The sequence below is a fragment of the Anas acuta genome, chromosome 4 (assembly GCF_963932015.1).
Source record: "Anas acuta chromosome 4, bAnaAcu1.1, whole genome shotgun sequence".
Classification (NCBI taxonomy): domain Eukaryota; kingdom Metazoa; phylum Chordata; class Aves; order Anseriformes; family Anatidae; genus Anas; species Anas acuta.
The window spans coordinates 17,677,646-17,695,987 of NC_088982.1; the positions used below are offsets into that span (position 1 = coordinate 17,677,646).

The following is an 18,342-nucleotide window of genomic DNA, read 5'->3' on the forward strand; positions in this document are numbered from 1 at the left end:
TCTGACTTAAAAAATTATGTCAGGCTGTATCTCCTGCTGTCTCTCAATTACTGTCTGAATTGAAGGAAGGAGTGAGCTCTACAGTTCAGAATCCTGTTTCTTCACATCTATGTGACTTGTGCTCTGCTGGGTAGAGAAAGACTGATACTCTGTTCTCTTCCATTATTTATTTATCAAGTTCTATCAAAACAAACACAGTAGAGACAAAGTGTCCTGCTCCAAATATGGTCTACCTTCTCAAAAATGTAATTATAAAACTCCCTTTTTCACACAGAATGTATTAAATCCAAAAGAGTGGAGCCTTAGCTCTCCTCCCTAACACTGAATCAGTTTAAACAAGAAAAAAAATATCTGTGCCAGCCGTTCTGAGAGCAGGAAGGAAAACTCTTTGAAAACAACTGGTGATAATGGATCAATTTATTCTTCAAATTAGTTCTTTTCTTCAGTCCTCAATTGGTACTGCCTCTGTTTCATCTTTATTCTTTCTTCAGTTAATGGCAATCTTTGCTTCCCTCTCTCCAGGCCACATCAAATGTCAAGGAAACTCTCGGAAGCTAAAAGGGCTATTGGTTTAATAAACATTAATTGACAAACACTGATCTAAGCAATTGTGTTGTGACAAGATGGATAAGTGCATTTTATAATTTTTATTTTTTATTTATTCCATAAATACTGATCTGGTACTTAAGTTTGGACTCCTCTTATCTAGAGAGGTAATTTTTATTTTTATTTTTTTTACTGTTAAACTAAGCAACACTAAATAGAACAAAGAGCAAAAATGCTATTGATAATCAGAGTTATAACACTACTTTCAACCTCTTCTCTCTGCCACGTCTTTCAGCTAACTTCATCCATAAAACATTGATAGTCATTCTTTTTCTTTCAGAATCTGTCAGAATTTCAGCCATGATTTTCTTTTCTCTAAAGTGCTCTTCTCAGTCAAAAGCTATTCCACTTTCCCTCTACAATGGCAGGGGCTGTTTTAAACCAGGAGATTCAGACTGAGAACATTTTAAGAAGCCTTGCAATTGTGCATCAAGGACCAATGGAAAACTAGAATGGTAAAAATTCTAACACAATACTCTTCCCAATTTACATGCAATAGTAGAAGTAAACTTACCAAGTTTGCTGTATTTCATAAATTTATGAACAGTCCCTTAGACCCCCATTCTGCAAGAGACACTTTCTCTATACACTATAGAGAAATAGAGTGTAGGAAATGTGTCCACGTAACAGTTGAGGCAGTTAAGACACTGCCATACTTTTGCAGACCTGCCAACTTTGTGTTCTGACTTGTTCAAATGAATTAAAGTCAGAAGCTGCTTTAGATTTTACAAACTTTGTGTAGATTTGTTATTTCTGATTATCTCATAAGCATTTAGCATCCCTTATTTAAATTTTGACTGAAGTCCAGAAAGTTTATTAATGAATAAAAAAGACAGTGAGATTCTTTCAGATATTTTTTGCTTCAGAGTTGAATTTTAATGTTCACACCCATACAAGATTAAATCTTTTGGAGATATTCCCAATCTAGGTGATCTATAGCATATGCAAGGTTAAGCATATACTCGGAAACAGTAAAAAATTGGCATTTTAAATTAATTGTTATAATCAAAATATACATAGTAAAATGATGTTACGTTCCACTGTAAGAAAAGCATGAATTGCATTATTATATATTTTTTTTTATTATTTTATCTGCAAAGGTTCTTAGCTGAGGATAGTAAAGTTGTCAGAGCTACACGGCCTTCTCAACTTTTTAGCTATGATCAGTTAATTAATACTGTATAAAGTTTCTCAGAAAATTCTAAACTGATATTTTTGAGGATTAAAGGTTCAGAAGCTATGACAGTTTACTTGCTATCAGATTAAATGCGTAAAAGTAACACTTCTGAAATAAATAATAGTGAAAGAATAAGCATTAGAAATACATGGTTGCAGAATATGCAAGAACAACGACTCCCAGGCAAGAAGAAAGTAATAATGGAATGAGAAGTTAACAAATTACCATATGAAAAACAGCACGCATTTCTGTCCATTCCATCCAGCTCCAGGAAGGTAAAACAAAGCAAAACAAAACAACAACAAACAAACAAAGAAACTTGAACTGAAAAGCACTTAAACTGAGTCAGAATAGGTGAAAAGAAAAGCATTAAATCATTTTCACTGTTCTTTAAAATCCTGCTGTCTTCCAAGAATGTTACAGACCTTTGTGAGAGGTTAGGAAAAGGGAAAACAAGTTTGATTACTTGTTACAGCAAAATGATAGGTAATGATAATATTCATGGATATCGTTGAATGAAAAAGTATAAATACAAAGAGAACATACAAGCTGCTTAAGATGAAAGCATCAGTGATTAAACTGCCCACGAATAAATTTTGACTGGAAGCCATAATAAGATTTCAGTTGGAGTTGTAAGAACAAAAAGACATAATTGTTTTTAAGGAAAATCTGGGTGTATCTATGAAAGGATCTCTGTGCTTTGGCACCTACAAAGAGACTTGATGACCCTAACGGTTTCTTCTAGTCTTGTGTTCCTAAAAACTCATGATCTTAGTCATACTGCCTTTTTTTATTTTTTTTCCCCCTTCACTAGATTTGAGTCTGAGCTGCAGTCTTGCAGGCTTCCTGCCTTTGATTGATAGCTATTAGATTAGGTTTTACCCCTTTGGTTCTGTCCAGATTAAATACATTTATAGCACAGCATGGCACAATGAGACAAAGGAACCAGTGGCAATTACTTTGTCTATTTTTGTCTCCTTCATAGTTAACCATCATTTAAACCTTGAAAAGGGAGTAAAGAAACCTGTATGAGTTTGAAAAAAAAAAAAAAAAGCAAATTGAAAGAATAGGATCAGGAAAACTAACCCTGTTTAATCTATAATAACGTGCAAACAAATTTTTCAGAAAAGATTTTTTTTTTTCTAAATCTCAGGAATGGTTTTTCAATGAAGAACCAAAGAAAAAGGTACTATAAGACCTTGCCAAACTAGAGCACATCAATATCAAAAGAGCAATAAAGAGAATGAAAACAGCTTGTTGTACATGACTTACAGAGTGTTTTCTTTTTTTAAAGCACAGTTGTTTAATACTGATATGAGTTCACAGTTCCTTCATACAGCAACAGAACAGAGAATAAACAAAATAATGGTTTAAATAAAATTTCCACATACAAAGCACAGAAATCTCTTTTCTCCTTGTTAGCAACCCCTTGTTGGCAGGTACCCAGTAAAATGTATATGAGACGACCCATGGGCAGAAATCCTTGGGATAGACAGTTGCTCCCCATATATTACATGTTTTTAGGAGATTGCAAAGTGTTTTTTATTAATACACTTGACAAATGATGAAAATGGCATATGAAAAAACAAAGGAATGTACATCTGTTTCCAGATATAAAACCTAAACATTTGGCCAGAAACTTCTTGTTCATACCTATCCTGTCAGTTAGAGCACCCTTACAAACAATACAACTCCAAAATAAATAGGCAGACTTTGAAAGTATGACAGTATACATACATGCTACTTCATGGTATTAGTATTATAGAACTGATTAGATTAATTGAAAACCTATTTTCTCTTTTCTCAGAGAGGAAAAGGCTGAGTATGGAAATGCTTATTTGAGGTGATGATGGGAAAAATTTAAAAAGCACAATAGACCTGTAATCACATCCTTTCAGTTGCTCTTCTGTTTGGATCATCTGCTTTGTGAAGGGATTCAAAGCCTCACTTGTTTGGTTAGAAAGTCTAAATTAGAATTTATTATATATGTAGTGTGATTTGTGGCACTGATGGTAGACCATAGGGGCCTAACTCTCTGACTTGTTTCCACCTACCAAATCGTATACAAAAGCTTCAAACAATATTTAGAATGCTTTCCTGATAATTGTCCCACGTACATTTTTAGACACAGATTTTCTTAGAATCATAGGACAGCTTGGGTTGGAAGGAACTTTAAAGATCATCTAATTTCACCTGGCGCTACACCAGGTTACTCAAAGCCCCATCCAGCCTGGTCTTAAACACTTGCATGGCAGTGCTTTTATGGATCTAGGTCTTAATGTTAGTTAACTTTCTGACACAAGCATCAGGAGAACATTTCTCTGTCACAGTAAAAACTGTGGTGATTTTAGGTGTTAGCAGTTGACAAGTCAGAATTACTTTTATTTTCAGCCCTAAGGAATTGTTCACTTGAGATAAAAATCACAGGGCAAGTCAAATCTTCATAGGGAACATGTTGTGAGTTGCTGTTGACAGTATGTCACCACTACATATAAACTCTGTGATTTATAAGTTTGTTATTCTCCCACTTGCTCCACTGGCTTTCATAGTTACTGTTTTTAACAACTACAGCAGCTTTTGAATAGCTGGGAGTGTTCAGGGCACAGCAGGGTGTTCAAGAAATTGGATATACAAGTGGTAGATGAAAGTGGGAATCATATCTTTTAAAGTTTCGGTGCAATGTGCATTATTTTGAGAGGAACTATCACAACAATGCACAATTCCCACCTTAGTGAGCAGAGGGGATGATTTAATCAAAGAAGCAAAGGTTGTTTTTTATTTAGCTGGGAGTTTTGGCAGTCTTTCTCCTGAAAACTAAAATTGTAGGCTACTTACTGAGGAAATACGCCAGGAGAATTCACCCAGAAGAAAGGAGAAACATTTAACCTTATCCTGCACAGTGGAGTGGCACTGCTGTCAATGCTAGTGCCCACCACCCCAGTGCATGTTAGTTCCGTATATTTAGAGATGTGCTAAGTGGCACAAAACCCACACCTGTTCCCAGTTACCTCTATTTAATAACCGAAATACTCTGAGGTTGAAACTCCTTGATAAGCTGGGCACGTGCATCCTGTGCAGGAACCTTTAATCCTTCCTGTTATGTCCCAACACTGAATCACGTGCTACAGAAGATGAAGGAAGGAGCTGAGGTTTAACTCCCTAAATTTAAATGTTCTGGTTTTGGCATTCCAGCGATGCATACTGTAAGACCCCTTCAGCATGGAGCACAGACTTTCAGTGGTGCCTCAATGTATTTGGTACCAAGCATATTTGGTACAAAAGGCCAAAATAAAGCTTCCTTGTCCCTTTTTAAATGCTAATTTTGAACTCAAAATCTGATTTGCAACCAAAAAAATGAGACACCTAGTGTATCACTTCTTTTTTACAATTCCTAAATTATTGCTTTGAATGACGATATTTCTGGGAGAAAAAGAACCTGCTAATAAGCCACATTTTTAGGCTATATAAAAAATGAGGCTGGTACATTGATTATTAAACAAGAATCAAGTTCTATAGCAATATCCTCATTTAAAATGCAGTATTTAAGACCTTATGTTTCTTCACATTTTTCTGCAGGTATATTTAGACAGATACATGAATCAATACATTAATGCTGAAACAATTTCAGAGTATCAAAAGCTGCTAACTGATAGTTAAATGTGAGCTTATTTTTCATGTGAAACTGTCATACTGTACCCATTGTTGAAATAATGGTAATCATTTTCTTTGTGACATTCTCTTGAGGAATTTTAAACAAAGCCTGCAGTAATTGCTTAGTTATTTCAGACCTGTCTAGTAATTTTCCACTGTATTAAAAGGCATTTGTTACTGAGAATGATGGAAAAAAAAATGTATGTCTGCTGGATAGAGCTTTTACTTATTTTCAGTCAACATAATTACTTTTTATTAACATACCTGGTATCTGAAAAATAGCCTATTTTTATTTATTTGACAAATACCTTTATAGGTTCATAACTGTAGGATATCTATATCTTTCAAACCATAGTGAGCAAACAAGATTGGTTATGTGGACAAGACTATGCTTTGATTTTTTATAGAAAAAAAAGTTTAACCACAGTCACAATAAAATAATTTTGGTTATATTCAGTCTTAGAGAAAAATCTAATCCAACTGGCTGAACATGTAGAAGAACAATAATAACAGAATCAGTACTAGATAAGCAATATTTTATAGTATATATATTAGACTCCAGTGATTTTGTAAGGCTATTATTATTAAATGTATATATATAGATAGTAAATACTACCTAGAGTATTGCTACATTAAACTACCCATAGTTTTGCTGTATTAAACAACAGGTATTACCTAAATAAAGGTAATCTAAATAACTAAATATTATGGGATGCAATTTATGCTGTTCATCAAACTAATTTTGTTTCTAATTCTAACACTGATGAAAAATAGCACCCCTTCAGAGCAATACATTCAGCAACCTGCCTCCATGTAGGACAAAAGGGGAATTGTCTGTAAAGCTGCCAGGCTGCCTTCTTGCAGGCATGTGAAGTAGGTGGTGGGTATGTAAACATCTTCAAGAAGATTTTTACATTTTACAAGAAGTACAAATACTATTCTCACATAGGTTTAGGCAAGAGCATATATTCCACCTTGAGCTGCCTATCTCTGTTTCAACCTTATCACCTCTCCTGCATGTTCCTTCAGCATCTTGTCATAGTCTAGCCCAAAGTTAAGGAACAACCTTATCTCCCTTGGTCAGCAGATATGTTGCAGCTGGAAAAATACAGGGAATAGAATGACATTTAATCATTTATTGAACACAAACACTGCTCCCCTGTTGTATTACTTACTTACAGCACATTTTCAAATGAAAAACAGTTCTACAGGAACACATACACAGAAAAGGACTCAAATTATATTGTCATACAATTTCTTTTGCTTGGTGAATTTAACTGAAAGAACATATAATCATTTTATTCCTGAATTTTAATGTAATCCATATGGGCTCATTTATCATTTTTCTCTTAACTTTGATGTAAGGTAACTTTTCTTCTGATTTTTTTCAGGAAAAAAAAAAAAAAAGGCAGCAACCCACAGCTGAAAAAAAAAAAAAAAGACCCAAACCAACAACCAACAAAGAGAACTTTTAAAGCCAATAGGACTAGAAGCAATTATTTACCACAGGGTGCACTTGTGTAACAGATGTGTGATACTTCTCATATTCAAGATTTCATTCATAGTATTTATACTTTTTGAGGTGATACAAAATATAGGCCAGGAAAAGTGATTCTTTCATACATCGCATCAAATAATTTTGGTTCTCCACCTGTGAGTTCAAATTTCTGTTGTTTGTTTTTTGTTTGTTTTTACTTTTTGCAATAAATTCCCAGATTATGGTTGTAAAAGAGAGACTAATGAACCAAGATTTCCAACAACTACTTTTGATTAGTGTCTCTTCCTCTATAATTTCTTCCTTTTTTTTTTTTTTCTTTTTCTTTCTCACTGTTATTTAATATGAACAAAAGTTTCCAGTAGCTGCAGTGAAAAGCAAAGCAAGGTCATTTTTACTGCACAGTCCTTCTAAACATATAGCATCAGATAGTTCAAAACTGGTGGTATAGACCAGCATCAGAAGGGAAAGCAGAGATTAATTTCATTGCATACATTAAAGTGTTGCCTAAAGTTGCAAATACAGGATGTATAAAATAAATCAATCAATCTGTAAGTGCTAATTCTCCACAGCTGCCTTTTAGACTAATCAATGATGGTATATTCAATCTACCTGGTGAGTTTAAGAATATATTCAACAATTTAGGAAAGATACAACATGATATTTTGAGCTACTCAAGTAGGAAGCTGAAACAAGGGTGTATTGGTAAGGTCAGCACAGAAAGAGATCAGAAGCAGAGGGTGCACACTGCTAACAAGTTACTCTCCTGTAGTGCAGCATTTTATGAGATGTTTCCAAAAATGAAAAATCAATTGGATTGCCTGAACCAGGAGGTACTTTAACCCAGTGGATCTCTCATTTTGGACTGCAGAGGTCCCCAGCTGTGGGTGCAGCCATGGTGCGGAGATGTGCAGGGAAGCCCTGACCCACTCGCAGCCCACGTCAGCACCCATCAAAGGACTTTCACCCCACTTTCACTTGATGTTCCAAAAGAAGGATGAAGGGATAAGAAAAGGAGGCAGCTTGGTTTTGCGTCATGACAGAGTGGATCAAGCAGTGATTCAGGAAGGGAAGAAACTGAAGATGCTTTCCAGCTGCCAGATGTTGACACATACCCTGATTTAGGACAGCAAGAGCCACTGTGTCAAAGAGCAGAGAGCACAATGTCCAAAAGAACCTGGCAGACTTCCCAGGGAGAGATGACTTGGGGGTTGGATTTCTCTTCACAGCATTATTTATGTGTTTTATTCAACAAGTCTTCAGTGACTCTCCAAGCCACATTATTTTTCACTGGGTATGACTATAATGCAAAAAGTATTATTTGACTGTATTCCAATAATCCTATTAGCAGTGATGTAAATATGTAGCAGGAAGATGACTCTGAATGTAGAAAAACAAATTTCCAGGAATGTTCTCTCTACTAGCTTCATAATCATTATTTCTCAGTCACTTTATAATTTAAATCTTTCCAGTGAAAATGGATATTAGTTTATATTTCTTCCTTAATAAAAGCATTTTTACTTCTAGGAGCTTCTTTGCTGCCCTCTTATGCACTTTACTAGAACAGCAGAGCTGAATAAAAAGAAGTTTATTATATTCAGCAAAAAGATGTGTGAAACAGTTTATGGTTTGACATTATTTTCTTTTTCACATAAATATTTTTCTGATTATATAAAATGAATTCCCAACCAGAAGTTTCTTAGCTTTTCAAACTGTATGATAAGCGTAACCTTTCTAAAATTACCTACTACAAGTTAGAGGAAGGCAGAGTTAGAAAAACTACATAAGATAAAAAAAAAGAGACAAAAGAAACAAATGCAAGTAAGTTATTTTTGCAATACATATGCATATATAATCACAATATCGGTTAATTTTTAATCTGTTTCTACTTCCTCTCTCATTTATTTCTTAATATGTCTTTCTGCAGTAAAACAGATTAAATAACATTTCTAACCTTTCTCAGGAAAGGCAAAAATCACTGATTCACTGATCTGCCTTTTTTTAATCCCATGAAAACCCATACTTGTTAATGACACAGAGCGAAAGAATACTGTAAATACTAACTGTAAAAGCTGTTTTTAACCTCAAAGTGAAAATTTTCACTATTTGATTCATATCCATTGCTTTCTCTATTATTAATAAAACCTCATTTTGAAGATTTGATTGAGACAGCAGCATTTGATGCAAAAGCTTGGATTCTGCAACTTCTTGAACTTTTTCTGGCCAACTCATGGGACACACAATACAGTGAAGGTCTGATCCATATTTCCCAAAAACTTAAAGCAGATGTATTCCAATGAAAAATGAATTCAGCTTTCTTAATCCGGTTTCGCATGTAAAGAGTACCCAGCACACACATGAAAAAATAAGTTTAATCAATTAAACAAGAGACATGGGTGGCACAGGTAGTATAAAATAATGGGTAAACATGCTATGAGTGTCGGATAATTTTGATGTTCTCTCGTTTTGTTTGAATGACTTTGAATGAAGTACAAATTGTGCATCAGTCAAAATCCACTTTCCATGATAAAAATTAAACATTGACATACCAGAAATTTAGAGAAACAGAGGAAGGAACTGTTTGTACTAAAGAGATTTGTATTAAAGAGATGGGAAAAGAGAGGCCTTATTGACACGTCAGTAAATTCTATTATCATAGGGGTAAACAGACTCTAATCTGGATCATGGTAAAGAAACACTAATGATCTGCTCTGGGAAGAGGAACTAAACCACACATCCTAGAAGCATCAGCTGTGGAGGAAAGTCTATATCTTAGAAGGAATACAAACAAAGAATTTCACAGATGAGTTGCCTTAGATGCTACTAGTTTCCTTCATTATTTGAATGATTAATAGGGGATTTTTATCCCCTATTTTTGTAGACAGAATCCATCACTGGAACATAAGAGATCTCTTTTAAACTGACAGGAAAATAAAGAAAAAGCCTTCAAGGAGAAGTTGTGTAGAATAAACGTTTTTAAGATGGGAACAAAAGAGTGAATATGATGCGGCCAACTTGATGGACCTCTACCAAAATTTCTGGAGATCCTGGTCAGAGCTTCCTTGGATGAGAGAAAATTAAAGTGGGGGTCTTAAAAGTACTCCACTGGGGCCAACCGGAAACCCTGAAAACATATATTAGTTGTATATTAATTCTAAACAGTAGTTAACTTTCTCTGTTATTCTACTATCTAATCAATGTTATGATTTTATGCTTTTACTGTTCAGTCAGAAATTTATGAAAGAGATAGAATAAAAATGTATTAAAGTTATCATGCAGTAGTTTTTGTGAAACTCGGTGTACTTTTTGACCCTTAGACATAATCAAAGTTTTAGCTTTAATATCTTTGGTGACACTGTAAGATCACAAATTCTTACAGATTCAGAAAGTCATGCATACATTTTAGTGTAGTAGCTATGTTACAATAATGTAGCTTAAACTGTATTCTTTTATAACAAATAATTTTAAGTTCTTAATTAAAATAGAACAACTGCTGAATAAGCTGAAAAATAATAAATTGATTTTATCTTTAAAGCTATTCAGTAGATTTAATCCAGTGTTTAAAATCACACTTGAGAGGATATGAAAATTATGTTCGCTGTTCTAGTCTTTAATATCACTCATTTATACCCTTTAATTAAAATGTAAATTCATATATAGAGCAGATGTAAAGACAAAAGCTTTGGAGAATATGGAATATCTGAGAATCATTAGCCAATCTCACAGCACATTAGATTACTCCTACTGAATTGGAAATATAATATTCACTCATTCACTGCGATGAAGAGATTATAAATTAAATCAGATGGCAGTACCACCTAGTGTTTTAATTTCCACATACTTCACTTTGAAACACTTTCTTCTCTGAATAATAACTTTCATCATCATCAGAGAGCTATTAAGTCCTTAGCTTAGAACACACTGACTGCTCTTTGCATGATTTTTCACCAAAAGTCTTGCTTATGTTCTGTCATCTAGCAACTGGTATAATGCAATGCAGCTGATTTGCCATTTGATTTATACTTATAAATTAATGACAGAAGCAGAAAACTACTGCTTGGCAATGCGAGAGCTCACCAAGGGGACAAAGCAATGGACTTGGAATCCACCTGCTTTCAGCAGATTCTAAGATAATTACAGTTATGAATTAATAAGGGTGCTGCAAACCAAACACATGCATATTTCTGTGCGGATGTTCAGACTGATCAGCACCCATTGCCACCCACAGCTACCATAGTGCCAAAAGCCACATTCATGCTGCTCAGACTGCACTCCTGAGCTGAGAAAGTGCTAAGATGCTTACAGTGACTGGCACTTTGCCACTAGTTACCTTTCCCTCTAAACAGGCACCTTGCAGGGTAGTTAGATATGAATATACCTGTCCCTTTCTCTGTATCCATGAGGACGGGGTGGGTGATGTGATTGCTCTTCCACAGATGTGGTCCTAATGTCACCTCCCAATTCATTCTCAGTTAAGGGATTTACATTCAGCTGGAATGTAAATAAAGATGTACTAATCAAGGCAAATGCAGCTGCACTTAGCAAAAAAAATAAAAATATACACTGCTTGCTACATTTGCAATTCACAGCTGTCTGAACACTCCCAGGTTCAGATTTATTGATCCTGGCTTTTCCCTCTGCATGGCTACTAACAAGCTTCTTTCCTCCCCACAGTCACATATCTTTATGAAGCAGGTGGGAATGTAATACAGCAGCAATCTACCCTCATTTAAACCTGAAAGAAATTAGATTTTTTCAAACCTTATCAAGTCACAGACAGGCTCCACACAATGCAAGCTTGCATCCAATTAAACACACACAGTGCAATAATACCATATCATTTCCATAGGAAAGAAAGTTAATTGGATTCCACTTAAACACTTGACCAGAGCTGGTAAGAGTTATCACACGAGGTATAATCAGGCTTCAGAACATGACAATTGCAAATTTCAAAATTATTTAGCTCTTATTTTATTGTCAGTTTAAAGCATGAAGCCTGTTAAAATTGCCCTTTGTAAATATGCTAAGGATTACAGGGTGTCTCTTTTTGCTTGCACACAGCTCCTGCAAAATTTGCTGAATTACTTTGTCTTACAAATTTATTACTTCTCTTTAAACTGACAGGCAGATGATGGAAAACATGTTGATGCTCCATATGGCTTGAAGGCTCATAAGAAATTTTGTTCCTAAAATTGGCATATTTCAATGCCTTTAGAGCTGAGAAGAGCTTTTATGTCTGCCAGTTTTCTACATTATTACAGTCCTGAAGCAGTGTTTATCACTGGAGTATGCCACCTGGCTTCAGGATGCTCTATGCTATTCTTTCACATTTCCCTCCATGGATTACCTGCCAATGAATCACCAAGGAAACTCATTACCAAAAGCACAAACTACATTGAACAGTACAGCTGACTGCCAGCAGATAACCTTATTTGCTGGACCACTCAAGCCTGTTATTTCTTCAAATGTTGCCCTTGTGTCAGGTTAAACTGCTGCGCTACTGTTTCTCATTCTCATTCACTGTTTAATTTTAATCTCATCTGACTCACTGCTGTGGCTATGATGTTTGAGCTGCTGTCAGAAGTCTGTGTGAAGCTATTTTAACAGCTATTAAAAGACAAAATGCAGTTCTCATTATTTTCATTTGCCTTTTCTTTTATTTATTTATTTTTGAATTTGCTTTTTCATTACCTCCTCTTAGGCATGTCATGCTCTGGATGATTTAAGAGGAAAGTGAATCCTCCTTTCCCACTGTTTATTATTTACCTCCACCTTACATCAGGCTGTGAATTTACTATTTCCATGATTCCAGTCTGAAAAAAGCTCAGGGACTATTACACATAAAATACAAATATCATGACTCATCTATACCTTATCCTAAGGTCTAAGTTTAAGTTGTAACCTTTATGCTTCACACCCTTTGCAAGACTTCAAAATCCAATTTTTTGACGTTTGCATCAACTTCTGCCTTTCCCACCTACTCTCCATACACACCTCTCAAGTACTGAATCAAATAACAAATCTTGGATAATGTTTTGGTGTGAGAATGTTTTTCCATGAATGCCTCCCATTCTACTTTACAATGAAATGAACTGTATAGGCTTCCTGTAAGGTTTCTCCTAGATGGTAGGGCAGCTATTATATACCCAATATGGAAGATGTACCATGCACCTCCCTTCGTCACTTCAGTTTCCAGTCCCTGTGCTTTGGACACATCCAGATGGATCCCTGGTGAGTAAGGTGGATTCTGATATTCAGCAAGAGTTTATGTTAATGCTCTATGCAGGTAATACAAGGAAAAATGGGAAAAGTGCCTGTTTTCTAATACCCTTCTGTCATGGTTTAACCCGGCCGGCAGCTAAACACCACGCAGCCGTTCGCTCACCCTTCCCCCTCCCTCTCTGGGACGGGGGAGAGAAATGGAAAGTGAAGCCCGTGAGTTGAGATAAAGACAGTTTAATAAGACAGGAAAATAATAATAACAAAAATAATAATAACAATAATAATAATGATACAATGGTGATAATAGGAAAGTAATAATAATATGTACAAACAAGTGATGCACAATGCAATTGCTCACCACTCGCTGACCGATGCCCAGCCTAACCCCGAGCAGTCCGGCCCCCTCCCCCCGGCTAGCCACCCCTATATATTGTTTAGCATGACATCAGATGGTATGGAATACCCCTTTGGCTAGTTTGGGTCACCTGTCCTGGGTCTGTCCCCTCCCAGCTCTTACTGCACCCCCAGCCTGCCCGTTGGCAGGACAGAGCAAAAGGCTGAGATGTCCTTGGCTTAGTATAAGCACTGCTCTGCAACAATTAAAAGCATCGGGGTGTTATCAGCACTCTTCTCATCCTAAGCCAAAACACAGCATTCCACCAGCTACTAGGAAGAAAATTAATTCTAACTGAAACCAGGACACCTTCCTATCTCTGACCCGGAATGGTTATCTCCTCTCTAACATGTCAGGGCACTCTTGTCCTCTCACTACTCCTGGAAACTCGGCTCTGTTCCCGAAGCCACTCTGCTGCTAAGAGCTGTTGTGAAACAAGCTGGAAGGAGCCTCAGCCTGCCCTTGCACCTCCCCAGCACCTTGGCTCCTTTGCCCCCATCAAAACCTCAGAGCTTGCTCCTTCTTCCCCAGGAACTGCCTGCTCCATACAGTACACCTGAAGCTATCAGTAGCCTGCACATATGAAAATCTGGATAATTCAAGATATAGTTGAAAGCCATAAACTCCTGATGGGCTGCTTATGTTTACTCCAGTCCATTATTATCGGGTTTGATAAGGTGTTCAAGAAGCATTTGGATAAATCTCTTAGATAAATGGTATAACTCTTTTGTTGGCTTATGTGGAGTCAGGAGCTGGACTCTATGATCCCCATGTGTCCCTTTCAGTACAAGATAATCTGCTATTATGTGAGTCTCCTATGCTTATCATGAAAACATTTACCTAAATATTTCCTTCAAGAATATGCAGGCAGTAAGGACCCCACACATCTGGGTGGATTTTCCCAGGGAATGCCTGCTGGGACAGCATCTGTCAGCTCAGTGTCCTATCCGCACCGTCCCAGTATGGCTCATTTCTCTCTATAGAACTGGTGGAATGAAGAACATCTCATTTACTCCTGGACACCCACTCACAGATTTATGGCAGAGACTTTCTCATTAAAGGTGCTGTACCCATTAGCCAGTGTTCTGTTACTTGCACCAGTTCAAAGTTCATCAATTCAAAGCTAATCCCGCTGGCTATTTTAAACTATTGAATGTCACTGCTTCCTAACTTCATTGAGTGGAGTCCTTCACAAACAGCTTAGCTACCTTTCATCCTGATGAAGCTCCTAGCTGTTTTGCCAACTCTTTTCCTATTTATATGAATCCATCATATTATTATAATAATTTAATACTGGCTACAATTTCAGGCTTCCAAACTCTAAATTAAAGACATTTTATTTTTTGTCAGTTTTCTTTTGGTTAGTCTAAAACCAACCATTACTTTTAGACCTCAGACTGAGATATTAATGGCTCTTGCTATTTTTCAGATTTTGCCTTACTTCACACCTACACATATGTAGGGCATTTACTACATCCTTACTTAATGATGTCAACTTTTTTTTTTTTTTTTTTTTTTTTTTTAAACTCCAGCAGTCACGGTCACTGATGGAAACAGTTTAAGTAGGGATAAAATTGGAACGAGAAATAGAAGCTAAAATGGCCTAGGTATACTTTGACTAGTCTGAGATACTCAGTGGCTTGAAATGAAAGCATGGCAAAGTTATAGGAATAAAAATCTATTTAATGTATCAATAGATTAAATATTTAGATGACAGTTATCTAACCAAAGACCATAGATTTTTAATAATTGCTAGGAAAAGATGGATTATTTTAGTATATGATGACATTAAAAATAACTATTCTGATTTGAAATGCGCACTCTATGCTGACAGACAGCTTACAAGATACAGAGATTCTGATGAAAGTCACATTATGTCATCATTGAAGACCATTTTATTCAGAGACTGTCCTTACTGAACAGTTAAATCCAGGATAAAAGTAAGCAACTTTTTTTTTTTTAATTAATAATAAAGATAGTTAAGCGGCATGTTTAAATCTACTGTGAATCAGCCATCAGTAGTATAACAATACATAAGGCTTAGATTCCTTCTCAGTACAAGAATTGTTGGTAAGTTTACTGTTTCCAGTTAAAAAAAAAAAAAAAAAAAAAAGAGAAATTACTTATTCTCTCTCTTCATTCAGGCACTGAGTTTAAAAGGTTGGGAATAATGGTTTTCCACTGCTCAGACCGTTCTGGCTGGTGAGGGCTAGAATAGAACCTTATTAAAGTAAATGGCAAAACTTTTACTGACTTACAGAGATCAGTCACAAAATAACGCCTTTCCACACATGTAGCCCCATTCATTTCTGTAGGTCTGTTCAGGTGTATAAATTTTGACTCAGCCATCTGGTTGCTAGAAATAATAATAGTGACAAATGAGCAGTGCACCAGTGTCCCTGCTGAAGGCTAGATCCACACCACTTAGCTGGAAAGGAACACCTGCACATGAATCAAAGTTTTAAATTGCATGTGAGAGAAGGAAGAATTGGCACATGCAAGAAAGAGACTGAAGACCTGGTGAAAGGGCTTGTTTGGAAAAAAAGCAGAAAGTCTTGACTACAAGATTGTGAACACTGTACAAGATCTGTTAAATTGGAAGAGGTCAGGGATATTTTTGAATAGTTCTGAAGCACTGTAAGTTACTTTGAAGATAACATGTTGAGCAGAAGCAGTGTTATCCCCTTAATCTTTGTTATTTTCTTATCTTTTTTTGAGAAAAAAAAAGAACCTTATGCTAAACATTTTCCTCAGTGTTCTACTTTCTTTGCTCATAGTTGTTTCGATAAGTTTTCATTGACTTAAGTATTTTATGACAACAAGGGTGATGCAAAACATGGTATAGTGTTGACAATTTTGACAATTGTCGACTGTCTTTCTCGACAATCCATTTTTTTGGGGGAAAAAAATGCTGTCAGGTAGAATTTACATTAGCATTTGTGATGCTGGATCCTCAACACTCCAGAGTTTTACCACAACTGAGAGTACTCATCTTCCTACAAGCAGCAGAACGATGACCAAGAAAACAGTACCAGGCTGAACCCAGACTGCCCCTCTGGCTAAAGTGACACAATGTGACAATGAACCCAAGCCTGCTCAAGATAACCTGGTACTGCTGAGTAACACAAGGGCTTATGCTGTAAACACAGAACCATGCCTATCAGCAGCTGAGCTTAGAAGACAGAAACTTAAAAGTATAACTTCCAAAATACTTTGGAAGTTGTATTTAATGTTCACATGCAAAGTTTAGCTTTTCGTGTAAAGTTTATATTATTATACATTACAAAGCTGGCAAGTGCTCCTTTCATACCCTTTCCCTTTTTCCTTTTGCTTTCAGGCATGTATTTACAGGGTGTGGAATTTACAGAGAATTAAATGTCAGCTATTTTAGGATTCATTCCTTCAGTGCACATAGACTATATAATGAGAATGGTTTCCTGTACTTCAATTATTCAAGCAAAGGTGTCTATACATAATTATTATTAAGAAACCTAATTTGGATTTGCATTCACATTTTGATGTGATTTATGTTATTGTGATGGCTTTCTGCTAACAAGGCATTAGTGATTATTTCTGAAATACCAAGGCCTAAATGGCAGCAATGTTGTTTAGACCAGGAAAGAGAACATTCTGAGAGTTTGACTTTCATTTAACCTATATTTTCCAGGAGTGAGAGATAGTGAGAATCTAATTCATCACATCACATCCTTTTCATTTCTTAAGAAATTCTTCAAGTGTTTTTGTAGTTTCTGATCCATTCAGCTGTACAGTAGCAAAAATTTAAAATGTGAGTAACTGCGGCAAGAAATAATACTGTAATAGAAGTGCTAAAAGGACATAAATATTTATAGCCTTCCTAGTTTTAAGAAGACTCAGAAGGCTGTGAAAACACAGTACCTGCTCTCAACTACCACTGATGGCACTACAGGCATCTGATCACCCTCTTCAATAGAGAGGACACCACCACATATGTCCTTAATGCAGTTATAGTTGTGCAGCTTTAGAAAACTCATGTTTTATAGATTATCTACTCTTTAAAAAATAAATATTTTGGGGAAAGCCATGTGCTTGGCAGGGAAATCCTAAAGATAAACAATCTTTTTCTGTGACACCCAGTAATTCTGTGGAAGCTGCTGAGCTATGTGAAAAATAGCCAACGTTCTGTAGAAAAATAACAAATCTGTAGGAAAATAACAAATGTCCTACATGCTCTCCTCACACTCGAGCACTTGTTCTTAAAATGTCCTCTCTTTGGCTGCACACATCTATGCAAATATACATACACATTTGCAAATATATACATAGCTATGATTTACACTTGGAAAATAATCAGTGTGTTTTGTCTGTAAAAATCTCACATGAATTACTTCATTTTAAGGCTTTTCTTTCTTCTTTGTTTTACTTTGTGCCATTTTTCTGTAATATCAGAGCAACATTTAGTGCTGTTGGTGTGATAAATAATCCAACCCAAACTGCTGGTCATCAAGCGCAGAATGTGACAAGGGCATCTGATTGCCTGCAATCCAAGCTCTGGCAGCCACGACTATGTCTGTGACCCCTGCTAGAGTGTCCTTGTTGAAGTCAGTTTTGCCTTTCTTTCCTATTAGCTATGACTTTATAAATGGTGAAGCCAAAACTGAAGAAATCTTTTTGCCCATTAAGAAGTCCTAGACCAATAGTCACAGCTTCTTAAAAATACTATTGTAAACAAAACAGCATCACACAGTCAACTGTCACTGTGCCTGAACTTGACTGAACGGATAAAAAATAATATGAATATTTTACATATGCCAGTGG

The 18,342-nt window shown here is 36.0% G+C and overlaps 1 protein-coding gene across 5 annotated transcripts in view; it reads right to left on the reverse strand.

Moving 5' to 3' along the window:
* The window catches only part of KCNIP4 (potassium voltage-gated channel interacting protein 4), a 431,453-nt gene that overhangs the window by 235,640 nt on the left and 177,471 nt on the right, over positions 1 to 18,342 (reverse strand). Inside the window, exon 1 of one of the 5 annotated variants that reach the window (XM_068680022.1) lies at positions 13,510 to 13,532. The exons of the other annotated variants lie outside the window; for them this stretch is intronic. The gene's annotated coding sequence lies outside the window, so the exon portion shown is untranslated. Of the gene's footprint in view, positions 1 to 13,509; positions 13,533 to 18,342 lie in introns of those variants that run through there. 5 annotated transcript variants of the gene reach the window in all.